A 27,506-nucleotide genomic window follows, 5' to 3' on the forward strand; every position below is an offset into this window, starting at 1 on the left:
GAAGACCACTGAAAAAGTTTGAAGACAGCGAATTGCAAGCATTGTTGGATGAGGATGACGCTCAAACGCAACAACAACTCGCGGATCAATTAAATGTGACACGAGAAGCCGTCTCCATACGTTTGAAAGCCATAGGAAAGATCCAGAAGATGGGAAAATGGATTCCACATGCACTGAATGAAAGACAGCAGGGAAACCGAAAAACCACTTGCGAAATGCTGCTCGCCAGGTACAAAAGAAAGTCATTTCTCCATCGAATTGTAACTGGCGATGAAAAGTGGATATATTTTGAGAATCCGAAGTGTAAAAGATCATGGGTAACTCCAGGCGAACCATCGACATCGACTGCAAGGCCAAATCGCTATGGACGGAAGACAATGCTCTGTGTTTGGTGGGATCAGAAGGGTGTGATCTATTATGAGCTGCTAAAACCTGGCCAAACCGTTAATACTGAACGCTACCGACAACAAATGATCGATTTGAATCAAGCTTTGCGTGAAAAACGACCAGAATATCAAGAAAGGCAACACAAAGTGATCTTGCTTCATGATAATGCACCATCACACACAACAAAACTGATCAAGGAAACGATTGAGGCGTTTAGTTGGGAAATACTTTCGCATGCGGCTTACTCACCAGACTTGGCTCCGTCCGATTACTACTTATTTACATTGATGGGACACGCACTTGCTGAGCAGCGCTTCACTTCTTACGAAAATGTACGAAAATGGCTCGATGACTGGTTTGCCTCAAAAGAGCAACAGTTTTTTTGGCGCGGCATCCACAAATTGTCAGATAGTTGGGAAAAATGTATAGCTAGCGATGGGCAATACTTCGAATAAAATATTTTTTATCATTTTCATACAATAAACGTGTATTTCCTATATAAAATTCCGATTTCATATTTACATACCTGGTATACAGGGTTCTCAAAAAGTCTTCGAACGATAAAATATCTCGAAAACAGTCAATTTTTGGAAAAAATGTTTCAGGCAAAAGTTGTAAAGTTTAAAATGATCTATTTACTGATCTTATCAGTAAATGTACAGGATCTGCCAAAAGTTCCGGGACGGTTAATTATTTCAAAAAATAATGATTGTTTAAAACAATGTTTGAAACAAAAGTTGTAGGGCTTAAAAAAATCAGATATTGATATTGATAATTGTTTGACCTTGGAATGACCTTGAGAAACATTATCAAAGTCGGCATAAAAATCTTAAATGGAAAATCCAATTTTTTATTACACCGTCTTTTTCCAACAATTAATTTGAACAACTTTTGTCTCAAAGGTCTTTTTATTTGCCTAATATTTTTCGAGAAATTTAAAATTAACTTGGTAACTTTTCAATATTTAACTTACAATATCTCGCTAACTGTTTGTCGTGATAAAAATATGGTAATACACCTTTCTATCCTACTAGGTGCGCAACTAAGTTTCCGGGTTTCACACATGGATGACGCTAACGACACATGTGGTCGACATACATGCTGAAGTTGTGTTTTTTTATAGCTTGGACATCTGTTAACAATAACCAGACGTAATACCGACACATATTGCAACGCAAAAATATTTTTTCTAACAACGAAGATAACGAGTTTTGTGCCAAATAAACAGCATTTGCGGGAAGCTTTGCTTTTCCGCTTTAACTTGAAAAAAGTGCAGCTGAGGCTCGTCGTTTGCTTGAGGAGGCCTACAGCGAACATGCACCATCGAAAACTACCTGTGAAGATTGGTTTAAACGCTTCAGAAGTGGCGATTTCACTGAGGACACTGAGGACAAGGAGCGCTCCGGAAGACCAAAAACAATTGAGGACGCCGATCTGCAAGCGTTATTGAATGAAAATGATACGCAAACACAAGATCAACTTGCGGAGGCATTAAACATGACTCGCCAGGGTATTTCCAAACGTTTACATGCCATGGGAAAATTCAAAAGGAAGGAAAGTGGGTGCCGCATGAGTTGACTGAGAGACAGATGGAAAATCGAAGAGCCACTTCCGAAATTTTGCTTTTGCGGCATGAAAGAATGAGTTTCCTGCATGGAAGAAAGAGTTTCCTGCATCGAATTGTTACTGGCGATGAGAAGTGGATATATTTCGAGAATCCCAAACGCAAAAAATCGTGGCTTTCACCTGGCGAAGCATCAACATCGACGGCACAGCCAAATCGCTTCGGAAAGAAGACAATGCTCTGCGTTTAGTGGGACCAGAAAGGAATCGCGTACTATGAGCTGCTGAAACCGGGCGAAACTGTCAATGGGCATCGCTACCGACAACAACTGATCAATTTGAACCATGCATTGCTCGAAAAGCGGCCAGAATGGGACAGGAGACACGAACGAGTGATATTGCAGCACGACAACGCTCCGTGCCATCGCACTTCCATCGTCCAGGACATCCAAACGCTGAAATGGGATCTGCTACCGCACCCACCGTATTCGCCAGACCTGGCCCCTTCCGATTATCACTTGTTTCGGTCGATGGCGCATGGCTTGGCTGGGCAACACTTGGCCAATTTCGAAGAAGTGTAAAATTGGTTGGATGAATGGTTTCGGTCCAAAGACGCGTCGTTTTATCGTTGCGGTATTCATGTATTGCCAGAGAGATGGCAAAAATGTGTAGCTAGTGAGGGACGATACTTTGAATAAACCATTTTTTGTATTTCTCTTGAAATTTTCCATTTCTCATTGATCAAAAAAACCCGGAAATTTAGTTGGGCACCTAGTATTTGATTTCAAGAATATATTGGTACAATAATGCTCTATTTTTTATTAATTTATCGATCTTTCGAAATTTCAAAATCATCAAATTAACCAAAATCAGGGCGCTATTATAACAATATATTCTTGAGACCAAGTAGAATAGAAAAGTCTAGTATTTATCCCATATTTTTATCCCAACAAATAGTTAGCGAGATATCGTTAGTTAAATATTAAAGAAGTTATGTACAGGGTTTTTCAATTGGTACGGGTCGATGTTGGCAGCCTGTGGCGGCCATGTTGTTTTGGCGGCGTCTGTCTAACCTGTTGTTTATTATTCAGTCACTGATGCCAAATCACCATGACAAGTTACACGATTGAGCAGCACGTCCAAATGATAAAACTTTATTATCAAAATAAGTGTTCGTTAGTGCAAACGTTGCGTGCGTTGCGCCCATTTTACGGCAGACGCGGTGGCCCTTCAAAGTCGACTCTCCAACGTTTGGTCGCCAAATTCGAGACAACCGGTTCTGTAAACGATCAACCAATACCCGTACGTCAAAGGAACGCCAGATCGGCCGAGAACATCGCCGTTGTAAGTGAAAGTGTAAAGGAGAACCTGAGGCAGTCAATTCGTCGCCGTGCACAAGAACTCGGCCTTTCGCAGACTTCAACTTGGCGAATTTTGCGTCGGGACTTGGGCCTGCACCCGTACAAGATCCAACTGGCCCAGGAGCTCAAAGTTAATGACCATAGACAACGCCGTTTGTTCGCTGATCGGGCTTCGAAGCATTTGGAAGAGGACCCCAATTTTGGCCGAAAAATCATCTTTAGCGACGAGACGTATTTTTGGATGAATGGCTATGTTAACAAGCATAACTGCTGTATATGGCACGACGCCAACCCACACGAGGTTCACCAGGTAGCAATGCATCCACAAAAAGTTACTGTTTGGTGCGGATTTTGGGCCGGCGGCGTCATTGGTCCGTACTTTTTCGAAAACGACTTTGGTGAGACCATCACCGTCAATGGCGAGCGCTACAGAACGATGATAACCAATTTCTTTTGGCCCAAATTGAACGATATGGACGTGGACGACATGTGGTTCCAACAGGACGGCGCTACGTGCCACACAGCGGACGCCACGATGGACATTCTGCATGAACGATTTGAGGGTATGGTTATCTCTCACAGAGGTGACGTGAATTGGCCACCAAGATCGTGCGATTTAACCCCGCTAGAGTTTTTCTTGTGGGGTTTTCTGAAGTCGCAGGTCTATGCCAATAAGCCGCAATCGACCGATGCCCTTAAAGTCAACATAACCCAGGCCATCGTTCAAATTCAGCCGGATCTATGCGGCAGAATCATTGAAAATTTGACCACTCGGATCCGTGCCACCGTGAGAAGCCGCGGCAGACATTTGAACGATGTTATATTCCACACATAATGGCATACATGGGCCTTTCAAATAAAAAAAAAATTTCGTTAATACCTCACACACAGCTTGTTTCATTCCATTGTAACATCGACCCGCCCTTATTGAAAAACCCTTTATATAGATATGTATATACGAACGTGAATATATGTGTAAATGTGCGTGAGTGAGTGCGTATGTTGAATTCATTTAAAATTAATCGCAGTTATTAGACTACTAAAACTTTTTACTTTCCTTTCGGTATTCATTTTGATATATTAGGCACCGGAAAAAGTTCGTACAGATTTTTAGATCAAAATTCAAACGTTCTGAACTTTTCCAAAAAATAATTTTACTCGGCGAAATAATTACCATTTGTCTTTACAACTCTTATTCAACGTTTTACAAGCTTATATATTCCTTTATTATAAAAATCTCGAATTTTATTCACAAAGAATGAACTACTTACCGATTTGACTTCGGTGTCATTTCTAAAATTGCTATTTGCAAGGAAGTTTGACCTTAAAAAAAGTAATAGTTAGAAGGAGACCAGGACTGTAAGAAGGATAAAGTAAAATTTCCTACCCGTTATTCTTTATTTTTTGGCAAGTCGTAGAAGCAACGTGAGATCTTGCGTTGCTGTATAAAAGAAGTATATTTTTCCTGTTCACAAATGCCGGATGAATTTTTATCAGTTCGGAATGAACTTTATCGATTTCTTCGCAATAAATAAATATCTGCAGTAACTGTTTGACCATGTGAAAGAAAGTCAACGTGAACAATACCATGTGCAATTTACCAAAAAATAATTAAGATCTTCAGATAAAGATTCAGTTTTACTTTACTGTTCTTGTGTGCGTGCGTGTGTGCGCGCTCGCGTGTGTATGTGAATCTAAACCACAGACTTCTATATTATACACTAGACCGATAACTGGTCTCTTTAACACGTCCCCTAAAAGTATGTACTAAAATTTCGCGCATGCGCATTATAAAGTCCCAAAAGGGATTTTATTGCACACCGTACAGGCATTTTTACTCCAGAAAATGTTAATGTTTATCCAGTATTTAATATTTCCTCTTGCAACGTCACATTCAATGTTCACATTCAATGTTCATTCAATATATGTAGAGTATTAACGGGATCTTGCAATGCGCATGTGCACACGATTTTATGTTTTACATAAGGGTCACTTTTATACATAAAAACTAATGGAAGTTTTCAGTTTAGCTTATATATAAAAGTCTGTGATCTGAACCCTGCTCACACTATTAATCAGATTGTCATGTGTTTTCGTAAAGTATCCACTTTTTGTCGTAATTTAAATTTCAATCGTAATTTAAAATTCAATAAACAGATCAATTTCAAACTGTAAGAGTAAGTTATTGCATATTGTTAGTCTACAATGTACTAATACAGTACTAGTACAATAATGATTAGAGTGAGTCTCTTCATAGATTCATCACTTGGAATATCTGTACGACGTCAGCACATCTTTCCGTAGATTTGATCGCATATATTTACGATTCATCATCTTTGATAACAAATGGACATCCCGAACGCAGCCCATCATTTAGCAATTCATTATTGTCTTCCTTAAACCCCTTAAACCATTTTTGTGTTGTCCTTTCGTTAACAGAACCTTTTCCGCATACACTATAAATGCGTTTTGCAACATTTGCTGCTGTATTTCCAAGTTTATATTTATAGAGCAAGAAAACACAAATTTTTAACTTTTCGCTATTCATCTTCAACCTCATATAAACAACAACAATATTGAAAAAATTGAAAATCATACATCATGTATATCAACGACATAAATGTAACTTCCCGCTGATATCAACTTCATGCATTACACTTGCGAATTTCTGATTGAACTTCGACTTCAGTTTATTATTAACAAGTAAACCTTTTCGCGCGAACTTTTCCCGGTATTTAATATAATGATTTATACGACTTTTTTAAAGATATAATTTAGAATTTCAAACTATTATTTTATTTTCGAACTGATTTTTTTTTATTTTTGAGCCGTAAGAATATTGAATGAACATTTACTTTCCTACATAAACATATAATAAGCTCAATGTTTTTTTAAATTTACTTAATTTAAAAACTCGTTATTTTTTTGAATTTACTAATTTTAAAATATATTTTATTAAAATGTATTGTTAACGTTCTCTACCATTATAAGAAGTTTAATAGAAGTTTCAAATACAGAGATCCTAATTTAATATTAGATAAATATTATAATGCATGTGTATACACTTCTCTTTTATAATTTTTTTTTATATATCGTTTGAATAAAAATTAGATTATGACTTTTGAGCACAAAGATGGCTAATGATTGTTAAATTTAATTAAAAAATGTACGACATTTTTTTTCTTTGACTATGAAAACTGTTGGGCTTAATTAAAAAAAGAACTATAAAAATAAATAAATATAAAATATTCAATATTTAAAATATTACAAAATTTCTATTATCCTTTATTGATATCTTTATATTGAAGTCTTAGCTCTGCTTCTTCTTTCCTTTTTTCATACCTCCTAAAATAAATAAAAAAAGATTCTGATCGCTTAATTGAAAAAATATAAAATCTAAACTAAGAAAATAAAATTGTAACATTAATAGATGTAAAATTTAAATGTCCACTTTTTTTCTTTTATTTGAGATTTTCTTTATACGCCTTTCTCTTTAATTGAATTTGTAATGTATTGATATATCGTGTATAATGTTAGGTTTAGTAGTTAATTCTTTCCGATGAAATTTAGCTCAGAGCAAAAGTTGGAATTAAAATATTCTCCCGCTGTTTTGCAATTTTAAAGTGTTAATATTTAACTTTTTGAAATGACATATGGTTTGGCGTTTGATGCACATAATCTCAAATAAACAGTAATATTCATGATGGCTATCAATAAAGAGCATATTTGATATGCAATGCATTTCGTATTTCATTTAAACAAAATCGTTTCTGCAGCAGCCAATATCATTTATGATGTCTATGATGAAAATGCTGTTACCGATTGCACGTGCCAAAACTCGGTAACTTTTTCAATATTTGACCTATAATATCTCGCTATTTGTCGGAAGAAAAAATAGTACTAGATCTTTTTACTCTATTTGGTCTCAAGAATATATTGTTACAATAGCGCCCTGACTTTTGTTAATTTGCTGATTTTGAAATTTCCAAAAGTCGATAAGTTGACAAAAGTTAAGGCATTATTGTAACAATATATTTTTGAAACTAAATAGAGTAAAAAGTCTAGTACTATTTTTTCTTCCGACAAGTAGCGAGATATCATAAATTAAATATTGAAAAAGTTACCGAGTTTTCCTTAAATATCTTAAAACATATTAGGCAAATAAAAGTGTTTCAGATAAAAATTGTTCAAATTAATTGATAGAAAAAGATGATATAATAAAAAATGGTGGTTTCCATTTAAGAAAAATAATGATCAATGAATATCTCGAAAGTGGTGCCATTTGTAAACAAAATAGTATAGTTGTTTTATATCTCCCTTGAAATCATACAACTTTTGTCCGAAATATTTTTGCCGAAAATGCTTCGTTAAAGAATTATCGAGGAGCATGTTTAAAATGGGATACCATGTATATATATACATGTATATATATATATACCATGTATATATACAGGGTTATCGAAAAGTATCGGACCCCCCTAATATCTTCAGTTAAAATGCATTTTGGGGAAAATGTCCAATAGCAAAGTTGTATGGTTTCAAGCGGGAAGTAAGATGATGATCTTGACTTTGACCTTGACCATGTCCCTCAAGGTCATTTCAAGGTCAACCTTATTTTTTTTAATGGAACCCCCAACATTTTATTGCATATTCTTATAGCTTATCTCGAAAGCTTTCCAAAACACTATAATAAAACATTTTTTCATTAAGTACTTTTTGAGTTATAAAGGTTTGAAGTCAACAATTTTTGACACAAAATGTAAAATATCTTGTAAAATATTATTTAGTTTTCAGTAATCGTAACCTTAATACTTTTGTGCGCGAAATAATGAAACTAATTAATTGGTTTAAAGAAAATACATTAATCGAAAACTATCGGCTCCCCCTAATATTTTTAGTAAGAATGCATTTTGGAAAAATGTCCAATAGCCAAGTTGTATGGCTTCAAGCGGTTATGCTAGTAGGCTATGGCGGAAAACTGCCCGAAAATGATCGCGAGAAGCTGCTCGAATGCGTGATGTCCGAAGGCGTTAGTGGGAATCTGCCCGAAAGCGTTGGCGGGGCTGATCTTTATTGTCTCACTCTCGCAGGCACCAATAGTAATACAAACTCTTGAGCAAACAATGCGGATCACTGATTTGAATCTTTGATGCAGTGCTGTCTTCTTCTTAGCGAGCAGCAGTCACCTCGTAGACGAAAACGAACAGCCCCAAAAATTGTTTCTATAACAAAAGAAGCCATTGCGCTTCAATTGATTGTCCCAAACATCTTCATTTTATTTCCAATAGCCCAGAATTTTTTCGTAAATATTATTAATTGATCTATTACATTTTCAGTTGCTCAACGAGCTTTTTGCTAGTGCTGGTTGAAATAAATAAATCGATAGTTGGACCAACTTAATAATTAGTAGTTTTCTCTACTTAATTATTTAGATCAATTTCCTATCACTTACCTGATTAATTCTTCTTTGCTCTAATTAAGAATGGCGGAGCTTTCTGAAAGAGATCGAATAACACTGTTAATGATGCGAGGATGGGGAGATCAACAAAGAGGGTATAAAACAGTAACGCGATTATTTAATGAAAATTTTCGGAATGAAAATAATAGGATCTCCAAAAGTACTGTAATTCGTACTATTCAACGTTTCGAGGACATTGGTAGCGTTAAAAGCCGCCCAAGATCTGGTAGACGTAAAACAGTAACAAATAATGATAAGGCATTAGATGTTTTACAGTCTTTCGTTGAAAGTCCCCACATTTCCATCAATCGCGTTGCACAAGAACACGAAATCGGTCGTGCATCTGTCAGTAAAATTCTGAAATTGAATAAATGGCATCCATACAAACTCCATTTGGTCCAAGAGTTGTCCGAAGACGATTTTGATAGACGCATCGAATTTTGTGATCTTATGATGGAGATGCTTGTCGACGATCCTCTATTACTTAATAATATTGTTTTCTCTGATGAGGCAACATTTGAACTGACTGGAAATATAAATAGATACAATTGTAGATACTGGAGTGACGTTAATCCTCACTGGAAAAGAGACAATCATACCCAATATCCACAAAAAGTATAGGCTGGTATTCTTAATGGTAGACCAGTTGGCCCTTTCTTCATTGAAGGCAATTTGACAGCACAAGTATACACAGTCATGCTTCGCGAACAAATTGTTCCAGCTATTCGAGACATAGCTGGTGGAAATATGGATGAAATTTATTTCCAACAGAATGGAGCTCCACCTCATTATGGTGTCATTGTCCGTCAATATTTGAATGAGGTTTTTCAGGACAGGTGGATAGGGCGAAGGGGTCATATTGAGTGGCCACCTCGGTCTCCGGACTTGACCCCACTTGACTTTTTTTGTGGGGTTACTTGAAAAGTAAAGTTTATGCCACCAAGCCTCAAGATTTAGGTGATTTAAGAGGGAGAATAACTCGAGAGATAGAACTAATACTGCCGGAAATGTTCCGGAATGCGGTTTCAGCTGTTTATAACAGATTGGCACATTGTCAGGCTGTTGAAGGGTAACAATTTGAACATTGGTTGTGAATTGTTTGGTACAATTGAATATTTTGACCAAGCTGACCAATTGGAATGAAATTTGCCTTAACTGGTCGGAATCACACACCACTCTTGCCTTAACTGGCCGGAATCACACACCACTCTTGCCTTAACTGGTCGGAATCACACACCACTCTTGTTTTAACTGGTCGGAATCACACACCACTCTTGCCTTAATTGGTCGGAATCACACACCACTCTTGCCTTAATTGGCCGGAATCGCACACCATTCTTGCCTTAACTGGTCGGAATCACACACCACTCTTGCCTTAACTGACCGAAATCACACACCACTTAACAAATTGTTAACTTCAAACCTTTATAACTCAAAAAGTACTTAATGAAAAAATGTTTTATTATAGTATTTTGGAAAGCTCTCGAAATAAGCTATAAGAATATGCAATAAAATGTTGGGGATACCATTAAAAAAAATAAGGTTGACCTTGAGATGAACTTGAAGGACATGGTTAAGGTCAAAGTCAAGGTCATTATCTTACTCCCCACTTGAAACTATACAACTTTGCTATTGGACATTTTCTCCAAAATGCATTCTAACTGAAGATATTAGGAGGGTCCGATACTTTTCGATGACCCTGTATATAGGGTGCACGATTTATCTGAAGACATTGAAATATCTCGAGAACTATGCATTGGATAAAAAAAAGTGGTTAATGAAAGTTGTTAGTCTCGAAGGGGGACATCCAATGATACCAAACTCGACCTCCCACCCTACCCCCTGGGGATGGGGGTTGAGGGCAACTTTGAAATCTTAAATGGAAACCCCCTTTTTTTATTGCAGATACGGATTCTACGCCACAAAATACGTAAATTTTGTCCGAAACTTTTTTTTTGATTCATGATAGATGGCGCTGTAATCGCAAAAAATTATATTTTCTGCAATTCTCCAGAAATGATCATTGGATCGAGAAATAAAAAATACCTTTAATACCTTTAATACCTTCAATATTTTTAAAGAACATAAAAGTTATTCCCCCCCCTCCTCTCGAGGTAGGGTGGGTGGTAACGTTCAAATCTCAAATGGGAACCCGAATCGAAGAGGGAACTGCTCGACGCGCCACTGTGGGTATATGGCGAACTACGGCTTATTATGAAAAATTGTTTCAATGAAAAAAATTGTTTCAATAAAAATTTCACGTACAATCTAATTCTGCAATGAAAAAAGTAGATCCCCATTTGAGATTTGAACGTTACCACTCACCCTACCCCGAGAGGATGGGGGGGAATAACTTTTATTATGTTATTTAAAAATATTGAACAGGTATCTTTTTATTTTGCAATCCAATGATCATTTCTGGAGAATTGCGGAAAATATAATTTTTTGCGATTACAGCGCCATCTATCATGAATTAAAAAAAAAGTTTCGGACAAAATTTACGTATTTTGTGGCGTAGAATCCGTATCTGCAATAAAAAAGGGGGTTTCCATTTAAGATTTCAAAGTTGCCCCCAACTCCCACCCCCAGGGGGTGGGGTGGGAGGTCGAGTTTGGTATCATTGGATGTCCCCCTTCGAGACTAACAACTTTCATTAACCAATTTTTTTTATCCAATGCATAGTTCTCGAGATATTTCAATGTCTTCAGATAAATCGTGCACCCTGTATACAGGATGTCCCATTTTAATAGTGCACCTCGATTATAATTGCAATAAATGCTCGGATGGCGAAATATTTTTGATAAGAGTTGTATGGTTTCGAGGGAGACATAAGATGGTGCCATTAGTATGACTTTGAATAGTTGCTTGAAGGTCAGGTGAAGGTCACTTTCAGTTTCTTAAATGGAACCACCTACTTTTTATGATATATTCTTCTAGCTTACATCGAGAACTTTCCAAAAACTTATAATAAAGTATCTTTTTGTTAAATACTTTTTAACTTATAAGGCAAGATCGGGGCATGGTCCGGCCGGTCAAGGCGAGATCGATAAACGACCCAGCCAGCAAGGCAAGATCGGTAAACGACCTAAAAATCCAGAAAACGATAGAGGTAAATTTTGTGTTAAAAACGTATCGTTCTTCGGACTTCTATTCCACTCACGCTATAGACAGTTATCAGTGTTGTCGCGCAGTTTCTGATCTAAACAAACAGTGGAATTTTATTCATTATAAGAAAAATATATTATTATCTACTAACGTTTTTTTATCAGAATAGAAACTTCTTGTATTTTTGTAAAGTTTTTTGTTTTCTTATTATGTTTTATTTTTTTTATTATAATTATGGCCAATCGGGGTTGTCCACCAAATGAAATTGTGGATATGATTCATACGTTGGGTGAGGCCAAAAATAATTACTCGGCAGCAGAAAGGCTTTATGCGGAAAAATTGCCAGACAGACGCCATCCCGATAGGAGCCATACGAGCACTTTTTGCAATGATAATCGAAGTGCACTATTAAAATGAGAAATGTACACCTTGTATACAGGGTGGGCCATTTTAATTTATCCACACTGTTAATTTCGAAGATTATGGAAATATCGAAAAATATCCGAAAGAAAAGTTATAGGGTTCTTATGGGGTCAACTAATGGTGACCTTGACTTTAACCTTGAAGGGAATTTTCAAGGTCATTTGAGGGTTAACTTTGTTTTTCTTAATATAAATCCTTATTTTTGACTGCGGATTTGGAAAGAGCGGAAAATTTTACGTTCAAATATGTTATCATGTTAAGAGTCAACGTGACCCCGGGGGGGTAAAACAATGACCCAAATAGAAGTTTTAGGATTCATAAAACTTAACCGGGCTCAGAAAGAACGAATAATTTCGTATTCAGATTAGGTTAGGTTGACCTCCAGAGATCATTTGAAGGTCAAAAAACTCATGATCGATCATGAGACTAGTTTTATTTTTATTCAAGATATTTTATTCAAGGTTTTGACCTAATCGAATAAGAATAATAGTTATCAAGTCTTAGCCTTTATTATTCGATGGATCCTTACGTGTACTCTGAGCTGGAATAACAACGATAAATTATTGTTTAGGGGAATTAATCTTTTTTGCTTTGATTTTGTTCCTAGATTAGAATTTATTCAGTTTCATCAGATATCAACTTGTATCATTTTGTTGCTAATTTCCTGATACGTGGTGTTGGATGGTTGCAAAATTATTCAAAATTATTCATTCTTACTTACAAGAGAGTACTCAAGCAGTTGTTTTTCTTCCGAAAAGAAAATTTATTTTCTACAAACTCTTATTCTTGGAGAAGTATCTTTCTTAAATTCCATATCAAATATGGTTAACTATCCGTCAGCGGAGAGCTTCCATGGCGGAACTGTTGCATAGCCACCAAGATCTCCAGATTTGATATCGCTCGATTTCTATTTATGGGGTTATTTGAAAAATGTTGTGTACGAACGGGCACCAACCAATAGAGAAGATACGATGGATAGAATCCGAACTACCTGCCAAAATATCCCAAGGGCAGTATTATTAAGAATAGTTTGGCATTTTCAGCGAAGAATTGATTTATGTGTCCAGCAAAATGGAGATGTTTTCGAGCAATTGCTTTAATTCTTTATGAAGGGCAAGAGGCTCACGTTAATCCAGCACCCCAAAAGAGTTTTGCACTGTTACTTCCACGTGGTAAACTCTGGTAACTATAATTTTGTAGGCTAATCACACTAATTTATTGGTGTTTTTTTTATTCTAACTTTTGATTTGTGCTCAACAATCCTAGAAACCTATAAGATGACCCCTAGGGGTTACGTTAATCTTTAACATGATAACATATTTGAACGTAAAGTTTCCCGTTCTTTCCAAATTCGCGGTCAACAATAGGGGTTTCTATTAAGAAAAACAAAGTGGACCTTCAAATGACCTTGAAAATGCCCTTCAAGGTCAAAGTCAAAGTCACCATCAGTTGACTCCCTAAGAACTCTGTAACTTTTCTTTTGGACATTTTTTGATATTTTCATCATTTTCGAAGTTATCAGTGTGGATAAATTAAAACGGCCCACCTTGTATGTACAGTGCCCACCAAAAGCTCCGGGCCACCTAAATAACTTCTGAATAATTTAAGATATTAGATTGAAATTTATAGAGATGTAATGGGATTACAAAGTCTAGCATTTAATTACAAAAACACCCATTTCCACATTATAGGCGGGCTGGGGGAGGGAGAGGTGGGAAAATCTTAAATGATATATGGGGTTGAGTGAGGACTCGTTTCAAAGGTTTGCTAGACGAAAACAAGCCGGAATCGTCGAGGTCTTTACGATTTTTTTTCACAGAGTTATGATCATTTAAATATTTCTATTGAGATTTTGCGATAAAGAGGTCACGGCGAGTAAGATAAGGCTTCACGCGTGTTTTTAAGGAGGTAGAAATACGTGTGCGTGCGCGCGCGTACGCGTGTGTGCGTGTGTATGTGTGTGGGCATGGTGTGGTGTGTGGGTACGTGCGTGCGCGCAGGTGTGTTCATGTTCGTCACGAAGATAAGGACTTCGTAATTCGTCAGTCCCACAGTATTTCACGATTCCAGACCTTCCTTTGGCTTTTAAATATCCCCAGTAAAAAAATCTAATGGGGTCAGATCTAATGATCTCAGTGACCAATTGGTAAGCCATAGCTTATTTGGTTGTAACTCACAAATCACATGACCACATATGGCTGAACGCGTGTATTATACATTCCATATTCCATAGCACAACTAAATAACAGTTCAACTCATGCAATTTGGCCATCGTTACCATCGATTTGTGACACGGTGTAGCGTCACTAAAATCACTGTAACTCAATGACACAATGTCGGAATGTCATGAAAATTTAACATGTAACTTCTAAAAGTTGGTACTAACTGAGAATGGTATGGATTTGTTATTAGAGGCGCCATTTGTTGGTTAGTCCCGGGACTTATTGATCGATGTGTTAGCTACAATCAAAGTCTATGAGACTAAATCTGCAAACTTAGAAGAGCTGCGAGAAAAAATAGTGAACGTTTCGAATCCAATCACACCAGATCTTATAACTAACGTTATGGATACGTTTTACGTTTGCTTAGGACATTGCCAAGTGTCGAAGGACACCAATTTGAACATTTAATAAAATAATTTGTGTTTTTATTCCTTCATATGTACATCAGTTAGAAACTTTATGGGTGCGGCTGCATTTTTCGCAGTAAGGAGGGTCTGGAGTCGTAAAATACTGTAGAACTGACCAACCACAAAGTCCATATCCTCACGCGCATGCACGCACGCACGCATGCACGCACGCACATACAAACACACAAAACACACATGCAACGTATAATATTGTTTCTGAACGACATCTCTTAACGTTATCTAGGGAGAGGAAAATGTGAACGTGGAGCATCAGGTAGTTCAGTGGTCTAGAGCAGTCACCCGACAAGCGAAAGACCTGGGTTCGATTCCCGGTTAAACTTAAGGGAATCGTTTTTCACCACAACGATGCAAAACAACGCACTGCAAAACAAATTTTGCGCAAATTAAAAGAGCTAAAACGGGATGTCATAACGCACTATTTTCTCTTGATATCGCACTATTAGACTGTCACTTGTTTCGATCATTGCAAAACGATTTGAATGGGAAGAATTCGCAAATTTGGAAGCCATCAAAAACTTATTGAGAGTGTGGTAGTCGTTAGACCGGGAATCGAACCCGGGTCTTTCGCTTGCCGGGCGACTGCTCTAGACCACTGAGCTATCTGACGCTCCACGCTCACGACACTCTCCCCTCCCCAGATAACGTTGAGAGATGTCGTTCGGAAGCGACATCTCTAGTGCTATCCCGAGCGCACGGCGACTACAGAGAAAGGGGCATGTTTACTTGTACCAGTGGTACAAGCTGCAAGTCTCTCAAAGTCAAAGGTTGCTATCCTTTAAGACCTCATACGTACGCACCATGCATACCATGAAAGAAGGAGGGCGTACTAGGTGGCGACTGGACGCCGTGCGTTCGGGACCTGCATCTTATTTTCGACTACCGCGCTCTCGATATTTTTCTCTCTTCGGAACGAAAATAAGATGCAGGTCCCAAACGCACGGTCACCTAGTACGCCCTCTTTCTTTCATGGTTCAGCAACACCATACATACTTCTATTTAGAAATACGTGTGAAGCCTTATCTTACTCGCCGTGATCTCTTTATCGCAAAATCTCAATAAAAATGTTTAAATGATCATAACTCTGCGAAAAAAAATCATGGAGACCTCCACAACACCGCGTTGTTCTCGTCTCGCAAAAGCCCTTTCAAGCGAGCCTTCACTTAACCCCATATGTCATTTAAGATTTTCCGAGCTCCCTCTCCCCCCGCTCCTCTGTAATATGTTGGTGGGTGTTTTGTGGTTAAATGATAGACTGTGTAATCCCATTGTATCCCTATAAATTTCAATCCAATATCTTAAACCATTCAGAACTTATTTAGGTGGACCGGAATTTTTGGCGAGCACTATATATAAATTACGTCCTTAAACATTGATATTGACTAGTATGTTTTCCAAATTTCTTTTGTTAACTTTTTAATAAGTAATAAGCGATAGGTGCAATTTTTTGGAAATTATTCAGAGTGATAACCTTGATAATATCTCGATCGAGGTAATTTCATAGAAATATGTTAATATTTTACGAAATTTTAACAAAATTAATTATACTAACTTTAATTTTATTATTGTTCACGTTATTAAAATACATGATCTCGATGTGATATTTGCTCGCAGAACAAAAGTTATATAGCGCGTATCAGAAAAAGAACGTGACGGAAAAGAAGCAGCAACAACTTTAAATATTTTCGCATACAGTTTGAAGATTTTTAAGACTTAACTTAGTACACTTATTTTTATCAACAAATTTATTATCATATATGTGAAGAAAATATCAAAACTGCACTTTCCACACTGCGAATTTTTCTAAGACATTAATAATTTATTTGTGTTATATATTTTTAAATTATGTCAAAAAATCGATCTGACAGCAACACATTCAAGTATGTAACTTCATTTGAATTCAATACACATTTCATTATTGCTGTTGTATTGAAGTATTGGATGAGTACAAAAATTCGTGTGTTCGATTAATCATTAAAACTCGAGCAGTAATTTAGTATATAAAATTTCTTTATTAATTAATAATATAATTGCCGTTGTTTCGTATAATTTTTTCCCAACGTTCTGAAAACTTCCGTTATAAAACGATCTTGGTTTTGCATTGAAAAAGGAAGAAAAATTTTTGATGGCTTCCAAATACGCGAATTCTTCCCATTCAAATCGTTTTGCAATGATCGAAACAAGTGACAGTCTAATAGTGCGATATCAAGAGAAAATGGTGCGTTATGACATTCCATTTTAGTTCTTTTAATTTACGCAAGATCTGTTTTGCAGTGCGTTGTTTTGCATCGTTGTGGTGAAAAATTCCCTTATGTTTAACTAGAATTGGACGCTTCTTCTGAATTGCTGAATCTTTAAATTGTCTAATAATTGATTTTTATCAGAAATTAATCGTTTGGGTAACGAAGAGCAATTCAAAATAAATTATTTCTTCGTAATTTCATCAAACAGAAAATATCACGTTCTTAAAATGTAAATTTTTTTTTGCCATTTTGCACGTTCATTTCCATGTTTCCAAGTGTATTTGCGTTGAACATTATCGTACAGGATCCATTTTTCAACGCCAGTTATCAATCGATTCAAAAACAACTTTTTATTTGATAGGCCAAACAAGGAAACAGCTGCAGAGACTTGACTCAATTTGTTTACTTCGATTAGTTAATATGTTACCTACATATCTTTAAAATATATCCAATTTTTGTTAAATTTTTAAAAATATGTTCAAATTTGTTAAATGCCAGAATATGGCTGATCTATCAATGTTAAGTCTTTCAGCAACTTCTTCTGTTGAAATTCGTGATTTCACACTAAATTGCGCACAATGTTATGATCTATGTTAGAAGGTTGGTCAGAACATGGTCATCAAAGTAGCAATCACCAATCACATCTAAGTTTCGCTAATTATTTCTTAACAGTTCAAATTGCTGATGTATAGTATTGATAGACAATTTGAATGTTTTTTCATTCAAACGTCGGTTTCAATTTTTATACCTTTCCGAACGACTTATAAAGCATAACACGCTGTAAATGTACTTTTTCGTTGCTCATTTCTAAAATTTTTGTTGGATGTGAATTCAATCAAAACATTCAAGTCTTTCGCTCAAATGTCAACTGAATGTCAATGATGTACAATACGTATACAGGGTGGGTGATTATAAGTTGCCAACCCGAAGTGTGAAGGTAGATTGGGTTAAGACAAACATAAAAGTCCCATACCGTTTTGCGAGATTCGCAATAATTATCGAGTTATTAATGACAGAAATCTGAGGAGTGGTAGCGCGCCGGCATAGATGATTGGAGAAGCGTTGCAGCTGCTTAGGCCGCAGCGCGGCCCAGTTGATCCAGCAACTGTTGCTGGTGCGCGGCGAAGGGAAAACAATGCGCTGCTATTCGTTGTTTTATCTCGCCGGACCTACGTCTCGCCGCACGCCGCCAACAGTTGCTGGGTCGAGTGGGCCGCGCTTTGGTCCGAGTAGCTGCAACGCTTCTCCAATCATCTATGTCGGCGCGCTCCCATTCCTCAGATTTCTGTCATTAATAACTCGATAATTATTGCGAATCTCGCAAAACGGTATGGGACTTTTATGTTTATCTTAACCTAATCTACCTTCACATTTCGGGTTGGCAACTTATAATTAACCACCCTGTATATAACGATCAATATCATAAACGCTATCATATAACTCTGCTAACAACATTTTATTAGAATCGGGCACAAACTTATCCAATATTTGTGAAATAGAATCACAACTCTCGAAAGCCAACTAAATTAATATTTAAAAGAAAGAGTTAAATCTTTCTGCTTAAATTAAAATTTTTTAATATTGCTAACTAAGAATAAAAAAGTTGAATATTTTATTTTCCGTATTATATCTCATCTTGAATTTAAATGCCTTCCTTGGATATACTCCTGTAAAATAATTCTTTCTGTAGTTTATCTATAATATGTATTAAACATTCTCCCATAATTATTTATTTAATATTCTTATATCATTTTACTAATTTCCAACAAGCTTCTATTTAACATTAACTTTAGTTATTTTTTCTTTCAATTCTTATTTATATTGAGATAAAATTTGATAATGAAATTTTGAAATATATATAAAGAAAATTTAATATTTTAGGTTCTCGCAATAGAGAAATATTTGATTTAACTTCCAGGTTGAGGTAGCGCCGCTATTTTAGATTTATTTCCGACATTTAGTGAATTGAACTGGAATGTTCGCGGAACGTCGGAAACGCCGGAAATCAAATAAAATATATCAAGAAAATGTTTATTCTTTCATATATATATATATATATATATATAATTATTTTGTAAGAAAATCAACATGATATTACTAATTCATCTATTTTATTTTGTTATGTAATATTTCCTAAAATATACAAATTATGACAAATTTAAAAGCACATCTATAATTTTTACACTTTTTCTTCAAATTTTAATTCTAAATCGGTAATCTCATCGAAGATTGAACGTGGTGTCTACGCATTAGCATTCTTGGTTCCAGATTGTCTCTCCATTCTATCGAAGAGAGTGGATATCCTTGAGAAGGAGCATTGTCCTTCTCGATAAGCTACCTCTTGTTCGACCACTTGGTTTAACCTGACAAACTTTTCGTCGTTCTATAACATTGATAGTTGCAATTTCTTTTGGAGGTTGAAATCAACGGTAATCATTATTCTTTACATATGTCTTGTAATTATAAATATAAAAATAAAAATCTTTCAGATTTTTTAAAATAGATGAGCTCAGATTAGACACATATAAAAAAATTCATATTCCTTATTTTTGCTTAGATTACTACATATTTCAAGCTCATCAAAATCGGAGAGGGTACTTCCATGTATACTTCCTTGTAAACGTTTTAGGCACTATGTTTACCAGAATTTTTTGTTTGAAATGAGAAGAATATAACTACATATTTTAATATACATTGTATCAGAAAAATAGATCCTGTTTATGAAACTTCTTTTGTTAATAACTTTTTAATATATATGATGAGTGACAGCTAAAACTTTTTGACGGTTACTCAGAAGAATAACTTTAAAAATATACATAAAGTCAGAGTCATTGAAGATGATATTCCTATTCGGCATTTTTATTGAAGATTTAAAAGATATAGTAAAACAATTATGCTTTATCGACATAATTGAAGCAAAACTGTCATATATACATATATATATATAAATTTCTATAACATAATAAATAATTATAATAATATAATAAATAATTATAATGACAAACGGTTATAAATAATTGTCACTATGTTCTATTATATTCTTTCGCGAATTTGCTCGTATGAAAAAATTCTCACATTTACAGAGAAAGAAAATCAATAATATTATCTTTGTATTAACGTTGTTACGTATCTATCTATCCATTTCAATAACTAATTCTAGATATCTTATACATACAGGGTGTATAAAAAGTATCGGGACGGTGAAATATCACAAAAACTAAGCATTTTAGAAAAAATATGTTTCAAATAAAAATTGTAAGGTTTCAAAAGATCTATTTATTGACATTATGAGTTTGACCTTGGGTGGCGTCACCAAGGTCACCTTGAATTTTTTAAATGGGATCTCCTATTTTTTATTATATATTCTTGTAGCCCTTCTTCAGACCTTTTTAAAGCACTATAATTTTTTCTACTTTGAGCAAGCCGTTTCGAAGTTATCGAGCTTTTTATCATAAGATGTCCAACCAGCGGCTGGAGCAATTTCGTGACTTGTATTTCAGACACATGTAATATTAAAATAATACTAATGCACTAAATTTATAACAGCACTAAAATTTACCTTCGAATCATTTCAAATCGATTGTAATGAATTTGATTTGAAGTATTTAGAACATATTACTTGTACATGATACGCGTTGCTTCATACGGAAAAGATAAATGATTTTTCTTACTGATTTTTCTTTCTTTAATTGAATTATCGATTTTGTCATCCAATTAATAGAAATTTCTGTTTATTGGATAAATCTTTTTGTTTCCTAGTTTATTCCTTAGACTTTACTTTTTCTTGTAGAGATTAACATTATTCTCAAATGCTTTTGTAAGAAAATGCTGTTTCAGGTTTTTATCATTGATTAGCGCATTGTCAAACAATGAATGATTTGAGCATTTAATACATTAATCGCGCTTTCAATTGCTAGTTTTCCTTTATGATCATCTTACCTTAGCTGGCTGGTAAAGATGTGCGGACTATTCGAATTCGAAGATTTCGAATCACAAAAATTCGAATACGAATCAAGTACATTAGCATTTACGTGCATCAGCTACAAAACGAGCCATCTGGACCTATACGTTTGAACCCTTGACTTGTAATTAAATCAATTTATAATTAATAACTTAATTATAAATTACTTTAAATATTTAAATATATATTTTACTTTAAAATGATATTACAATATCAATATTCCCTTTTATATTAAAATCTTCCATCATTATTTGCATGTTTAATAGTTATATTTAATTTTTTAATGATTCGATTCGATTTCATTCGATTTGATTCGAATTCAAATGAAATTTTATAAATTCGATTCGACTCGAATTTAAAAAATGAGATTCGATTCAATTCAATTCGACATAAAAATTCTACCTATGTGAAGCTGGCCCCTCATTAAAATTTGAAAAAAATGATGAGAGTTCCAGTTGCCTCCCGAAGAGTTCTAGAGTTCTCAATCGGTTTTAGAAATAGTTATGGCGTTTTAAGCAGTTAAAAAAGCAATTGAAAAAAGGAGGGGCCAACTTCACAAAACCGTCTACTTTAGCGAGCTAGAACTCTTTCATTTCCGCTCGAATCGATTCAAATCATAAGGAAAATCGATAGAACTCTTCGGGGGACCACCAGAACTCTAAAGAAACTGACCGATTTTCGAAAAAAAATTTTTTCCTAATTGGACTTAGAAATTTTTTTCGAAAATCGATCAGTTTCTTTAGAGTTCTGGTGATCCCCCGAAGAGTTCTAGAGTTCTCAATCGGTTTTAGAAATAGTTCTGGCATTTTTAGCAGTCAAAAAGGCAATTGCAAAAAGGGGGAGCCAATTTCACAAAACCGTTCACTTTAACGAGTTAGAACTCTCTCATTTCTGCTCGACTCGGTTCAAGTCATGAGGGAAATCGATAGAACTCTTCGGGGGGCCACCAGAACTCTAAAGAAATTGATCGATTTTCGAAAAAAAATTTTCTCCTAATTGGATTTAGAAAATTCGACATCGACGATACTTTGATGAGCTAGAACTCTTTCATTTCTGCTCGAATCGGTTTAAGTTTTAAGGAAAATCGATAGAACTCTTCAAGGAGCCACCAGAACTCTAAAGGAACTGACCGATTTTCGAAAAAAATTTTCTCTTAATTGGACTTAGAAAATTCGACATCGACGATACTTTGATGAGTTAGAACTCTCTCATTTTTGCTCGAATCGGTTCAAGTCATAAGGAAAATCGATAGAACTCTTCGGGGGGCCACCAGAACTCTAAAGAAACTGACCGATTTTCGAAAAAAAATTTTCTCCTAATTGGACTTAGAAAATTCGACATCGACGATACTTTGATGAGTTAGAACTCTCTCATTTCTGCTCGAATCGGTTCAAGTCATGAGGAAGTCATGAGGAAAATCGATAGAAAACTCTTCGGGAGGCCACCAGAACTCTAAAGAAACTGACCGATTTTCGAAAAAAAATTTCTAAGTCCAATTAGGAGAAAATTTTTTTTCGAAAATCGGTCAGTTTCTTTAGAGTTCTGGTGGCCTCCCGAAGAGTTCTATCGATTTTCCTTATGACTTGAATCGATTCGAGCGGAAATGAAAGAATTCTAGCTCGCTAAAGTGGACGGTTTTTGTGAAGTTGGCCCCCCTTTTTTCAATTGCCTTTTTAACTGCTTAAAACGCCAGAACTATTTCTAAAACCGATTGAGAACTCTAGAACTCTTCGGGGGCAACTGGAACTCTCATCATTTTTTTCAAATTTTAATAATGAGGGGCCAGCTTCACATAGGTAAAAATTCTTGATGCGCACATTTCAACTGGCTGGATACTTCTTTGATCTTGCCTTGGCTGGCTGGATACTTCTTCGATCTTGCCTTGGCTGGCTAGATATTTCTTTGATCTTACCTTGATTGACTGGACATCTTATCATAAAAAGCTCGATAACTTCGAAACGGCTTACACAATGTAGAAAAAATTATAGTGCTTTGGAAAGGTCTGAAGAAAGGTTACAAGAATATACAATAAAAAATAGGGGGTCCCATTTAAAAAATTCAAGGTGACCTTGTCCTGACCTTGGCGATGCCACCCAAACTCATAATGTCAGTAAATAGATCTTTTGAAACCCTACAATTTTTATTTGAAACATTTTTTTTCTAAAATATTTAGTTTTGTGATATTTCACTGTCCCGGTACTTTTTATACACCCTGTATATACTTTATATATATTTTTTTTTATATATACATATCACATATATATGTTTTATATATATACTGACTTTTGGAAATTTCAAAATCATCAAATTAATAAAAATGACGACACTATTGTAACAATATATTCTTGAGACTAAATAAAGCAAGAAAGTCTAGTACCACTTTTTTTTCCGACAAATAGCGAGATATCGTAAGTTAAATATTGAAAAAGTTATCAAGTTTTCCTCAAATATCTCAAAAAATATTAGGCAAATAAAAAAATGTTTTAGACAAAAGTTGTTCAAATTAATTGGTAGAAAAAAACAGTGTGATAAAAGATAGGGGTTCCTATTAAAATTTTTCAAGTTGACCTCCAAATGACCTTGAAGGTTATGGCCAAGGTCCAATTCAAGGTCACCATCAAGTCCGTTACTCGATTTCCTACAACTTTTGTATTTAAAGTTTTTCATGAAAATTTAATCCTGCAAAGTTATCCGGGGGTCCGATATTTTTGAGACAGGGTGTGTATACAGGGTGTCTCAGAACTTTGAGCTCCGTAGGGGCTCCGTAGGGACTAAGTGAGAGCTAAGTGAGAGGAACAAAAAATTCCTACGATAATGTGAAAATCGTAATAGTTTTTTAGTAATAACCGCGTAAAGTTTGGTGTTTTCCACGTCCAGCGCGGCCTCGCACTTTAAAGCGCCAAAACGCCATCGCGACAGTCAGCGCGAAACGCGTTATTGCTCAGCTCCTACGCACACAGCTTGCCGCGGAGTGTCTATAGGCCGCGATGGGCGTGGAAAACGCCAAACTTTACGCGGTTATTACTAAAAAACTATTACGATTTTCACATTATGATAGAGGACTTTTTTGTTCTTCTTACTTAGCTCTATGTCCCTACGGAGCCCGTATCCCAAAGTTCTGAGACATCTTGTATATAGGGTGGCCCACGTAAAGTGTTACAAGTTCATAACTTTAAAAATATTTATCAAATCAAAAAAATTGTTCATAAGGAAGTTTCATGTATTCAAGAGGTCTCTCTAACTACATAAACGTAAAGTCGTCTCCGCTTCCCCTCTAAGGGGGGACGGAGGTAACTTCATAATTTTAAATGGAACCCTCTATAAAATGTTGCATATTTGGATTTTACGGGAAAAAACAAGTAAATTTTATCTGAAACATTTGTTTGGAAAATGTTTTTATCAAAAGTTATAAGCATTTAAATCTTTAGCGATTTCATTCATGATTGAACTCCATTGACACAAAGTTGCGTTCGCAATACAACAAAAAAGACCTTAGAGTACATACTTAATGTTAACTAAAAGATACATAAATAAACACATTTATCGGGAAATGGGTCTGTGATCTGTATTTACGTTTCCTGATAAATGTCCCAGATAGCCAAACCTATGCGAGCAGATTTCGAGCAAAGCCTGCTATCATAGTTTGATGGCAAATAGGCAACAAATTTAACGCAGAATCTGTTATATCAAATTATACCACCAATCTGCGGTCAAATATGCGTCAGATCCTGCTATCGGATATTTGACTGCAGATTTGTAGCAAAAACCGCGCAAAACTTGCAGTAATTTGACGGCAGATTGGCGGCAGAAACCGAGCAAACTCTGCGCTCAGACTTTGCACATAGATTGGCAGCAGGACCTGCGCGGTTTCTGCCGACAATCTGCTCGCACAGCCTGTCACGCAAGTCCTGTCGACAAAACACGAGCCTAATAAGGACACAGATGGCTATGGTTTTGATGTGGGGATCTGATCGAAATTGGCGTCAATCTGCGCGCATTCTGCTAGCATTTTGCTTACTGGGGTGTTTATTTCTGTTTCTTTTGGTTAACATTAAGAGTATGTAATCTAAGATCCTTTGCTTTTGTTGTATCGCAAACGCAGCTTTCATGAATAAAATCGCTAAATGTTTAAATCGGGATTGGGATCGTCTTTATTGAGTTCCTGAACTAAGTGAACTTTATACGGATAAAATTTGATTAACTTCAAGATTCTATAAACGGACGCTCGAGTGTTTCCATGCTGTTTAGCTACGTTGCAAATAGAAAGGTGAGGGTTTTCTACAAATGTTTGTGCAACCTCCATCTGACTTTCCTCATTTGTAGCTGATTTAGGCCGTCCAGATCTCTGACGATCTTTTATTCCACCAATAGTTTCATATCGCTGTACAGTTCGAATAACTGTAGATCTGGAAATTAACGGCTGACCATTATCTCGAAACGTTTGATTAAATATTGTTCGAGTTTGCGAGTAAGAACGTTGAAGGTCACCCTAACCTCGCATCATTAATAGTGATAATCGTTCCTGCTCACTAAGTCGTACATACGTCATAGTTTAGAGGTAGAAATTGACTGAACACAAAAAAACATTTGGAACATTTCCAAAAAAGGCTGTTTAATTCAAGAGAAACTTTTTATAATGAAATGCTCTGTAGAGAAATACGTAGTTGCATCAGAACAATCTTGGGTGAGTATAGTCAATTTCATTCATAATATTTTACTAATGATAACATGAATGAGCCTTTATTTTCCATTAATCCATACTACAATTTTTATCCTGACACGAAATTTATACTACTTTGGATTTATTCTAGTCAACGGGACAGTTAGAACCTCTCTTTTAATTCATTAAACTTGGACTAGATAACACTAGCACCAGAAGCTCATAGGAGAAGTGGTAGAATCGGCTGCTCAGTTAATCACACGATCTAAAAGTTTGAATATTTTTTGCGGGGCTATCTGAACTGTACAGTATATGAGACAAGTCCGAATAATTCTGATGAATTTACATTACATTATTATACACAGAAATTACATTAAAAACGATTTTTTTTGACGATGTTCTAATTTCGGAAGCTACTTAGACCTTGGATCATTACGATCTTGCCTTCAGTGACTGGATCACATGGGGTCTGAAAATCCAGCCTACTACGCAGGTAATGGTTACCTAATATTTTATTCAATCAAGTGAACATTGGCAACGTATCCCGTTAGCGCATGGTGTTCTTAAGGTCAAATCATTACTTGTCCTTTGAATGACTCTCAACGTTTGCCTTGACTCCTACAACAATCTGAATGCTCAACAACCTGAACGCGCTCTTCAGAATCCGGGGTTAAAAATAGGGGTTCCTATTTAAAAAAAACACGAGTTGACCTTCAAATGACCTTGAAAATAGAGGTCAAGGTCAAAGTCAAGGTCATCATAAGGTAGCTCACTTAAATCCCTATAACTTTTATTCAGATCATTTTCCTTGAAACTTCAATACTGAAGAGTTATTAGGGTGGCCCGTTACTTTTGGGACATCCTGTATACCATTTAATTTTAATTATTTAATTATTTTCAGATCTCTAATTTGTCCATTTGAAACATTTGCTATTTAAAAAATATTATAATCTTATTAAAGGCTTAACATTCTGTCATAATTGTTATCTCTATCTTATATCAGGAAACTATCATATCAGTTAAAATCTAGGATCTAATTAAGAACTAGGATATTCTATATAATATAAAAATGTTTTTGTTTTGTAAGTTGATGTGCATTAATTTCATTTAAATAGCAACGTATCGACAAAGTTTGTTCGATTTCTCGGCCGCCAATCGGCTCAGGTTATATCAACAAAATCTGCTCGTTTTCTATCATCGATTTGCCGTCAAGTTCTATAAAAAATTGATCTAGTTTCTGCTATCAATCATATTCTAATGAATAAAATATATTTTTGTCATAATAATATGCTCATGATAGCCGAAAATATTATACGTCGCTATTTTATTGATTTTCTGTGGAAATACATATCAACTTCCAGTATAATTGTGGAATAAAGTTTTTCTGTCATGCTGTATTAATTTTAATCCGAAATTAAAATGGTTTAACTTCTGTATGTCGTATATTTGCAAAAAACTTAATTATTTGACTTTTTATTTGAAATTAGTTTGTTTTCATATTCATATTTATTAGTTTGTTTTAACATATTGATTGCCGGGCGAAAAGTGGCACACCATTAGTTGTGTGCCAGTTACATAACTTGACATGACACTCTCTTACAACATATTAAATAATTGAATTATTTATATATTTTTCTACTTAAACTAGTTTGAAACGTTTTGCCGATACAAATGTTAGTATACCCCGTAATATCCCCA

General features: G+C 35.5%; 1 protein-coding gene and 1 non-coding gene across 9 annotated transcripts in view; one reads left to right on the forward strand and one right to left on the reverse strand.

The window, feature by feature from the left end:
• Window positions 1-27,506, forward strand: part of Ecr (ecdysone receptor) — a 385,687-nt gene that overhangs the window by 165,801 nt on the left and 192,380 nt on the right. The window lies entirely within an intron of this gene.
• TRNAA-GGC (transfer RNA alanine (anticodon GGC)) lies at window positions 15,482-15,554 on the reverse strand. Its single transcript has one exon. It is a non-coding gene; the product is annotated as a tRNA-Ala (tRNA).

Source organism: Harpegnathos saltator, unplaced genomic scaffold (assembly GCF_003227715.2).
Source record: "Harpegnathos saltator strain DR-91 unplaced genomic scaffold, Hsal_v8.6 scaffold244, whole genome shotgun sequence".
Classification (NCBI taxonomy): Eukaryota; Metazoa; Arthropoda; class Insecta; order Hymenoptera; family Formicidae; genus Harpegnathos; species Harpegnathos saltator.